This window comes from Daktulosphaira vitifoliae, unplaced genomic scaffold, assembly GCF_025091365.1.
Source record: "Daktulosphaira vitifoliae isolate Bord-2020 unplaced genomic scaffold, ASM2509136v1 Scaffold_1, whole genome shotgun sequence".
NCBI classification, from domain to species: Eukaryota; Metazoa; Arthropoda; class Insecta; order Hemiptera; family Phylloxeridae; genus Daktulosphaira; species Daktulosphaira vitifoliae.
Genome location: NW_026099572.1, coordinates 55,166,424 through 55,168,387, shown reverse-complemented (window position 1 = coordinate 55,168,387; position 1,964 = coordinate 55,166,424).

The following is a 1,964-nucleotide window of genomic DNA, read 5'->3' as shown; positions in this document are numbered from 1 at the left end:
AAAAAAAAAAAAAAAAAAAAAAAAAAAAAAAAAAAAAAAACACATCATAGTAAAACCAATACCTTCTCAGCTTCGCATCGAAGCTAAAATACTTTATAAATGAAAAATTGAGAAAAACATTGGAATAAAAGAATCAAATAAAAAAATAACTAATATTACATAATTTTTCGATTTATTAGCTATTAATAACCTTTTAGGATCATCCCTTATAACGTATAGGGATATAATTTTAATTTTTTAAATGATAACTCCTCCATTATACTATATTCCATACGACTCCATTCAATTCTCTGTATGACTCTTCTCTAGTGATGGGCATTTTTGAATAATTTAAACTATCAAATAACTATTTGAATTGCTTTTATACAACCTAATGATTAATTTTAAGCATAAAATATCAAATATTTAAAAAATTATTCCAATGTACTGAGTAACTATCGTATATTTTTACTATTCAAAGTATTTCTGTATGTCTATCGAATAGTGGAGAACTGTCGAATATTACGGTAATACAACTATTCGATATTTTCCATCACTACTCCTTCTTATATCCAAAATAATTTGTTTTAAATATGACTGTCTCGAGTTATATCTTCTTGGCTTCCCTTTATGGCCTACCCACTTCTTTCTTCTCTTCACGATTGTTATCCATATTGATATTTTTCATTTATCCTCTGATACACTTCTTCATTTGTCACTCGTTTATCAATGTTTTTCTAATGATTATATTTATTGCGTTTTTGATAAGAAGTTTGTTCTTTTTGAAAAACACTTATGACTCTGCATCGAATTCTTCTTTTACAGCAGCTTTTTCATTAATACATAATTTATGTATTAATCTCTTAAATTTGATGTCTATACCTTTAGTTATAAGGGATGATACTAATAAGTAATTATTATCTGAAAAATCAAGAATTATATGTAACTAAAATAAATTAAAAATTTTTTTTCAAATATTGTATTTATTTTCAAATAATGTCATAGTTTACTTGATATAATAATCTGGTAATTGTTTTTCATCTCGTATTTTAGTATGAGTATATTTAGTAGGTAGTTTAGTAGCTAATACGAGTTTACTTGATTTGTTTATAAACACATCGTAATGATCAAACCGATCAGTTTGAACATAAAAATATCAGTTCGGTGAGATATGAGAAAAAGTGATAAAACATACAGAAAAAAATAATAATAAAATAATTGTAAAACACTTTCTCAGCTTTTAATCAAAGCTAAAAAGGAATATTAAAAATAATTGCAGGATGGATACACTTTGACTGTTTATCTTCAATACCCGACATTGTCTATTATTATCTTATTTATTCTGTGGAGATACTTTGGATGAGTCATGTTAAATAGCTCTATTAGTTTGTGTCATATATAGATTTTCAAATTGATGACGCTAACGTTGAGAACGTATTCTTAGATTTCACTTCAATTTTGCTCTCTTCAATCGACTTCAATATATAAACATTTAAGGTCTCGATGTATTTTTACCGTCAATACATTTTTTATTTTTATCCCATATGGGATAAAAATGAAGAATAGATAGATAGCAATTTCAAAAAATGTTATAAAAAAAATTATTACAATATTAATTAAAAAACAACCCAGCACAGTGGAGTCGCGGCATAATGGGGACGTTGCATAGTTGGGTCCAGTATAGATTTAATCTGACAGTGATTAAAATCACTATCATAAGAAACGCTTCGATGCAAATCAGTAGATAGTGTTTAATTCTAAGAAATTGGTGGATAATTACAAAAGCTGCATGATCTGCTAGTTCCTTATTAATACCCTGATTAAGATAAAGTATGTCAAATAAGGGATATAAATATTATTTCTCATAAAAAAATTGTATTGATCCATACATTTTTCAAAAAGTTATAGCATAATAAAGTTAAAAATGTAACCAACCCAACCCAACATCAACTCCTATTTCCTTAATTATATCCAGATTAGTAATT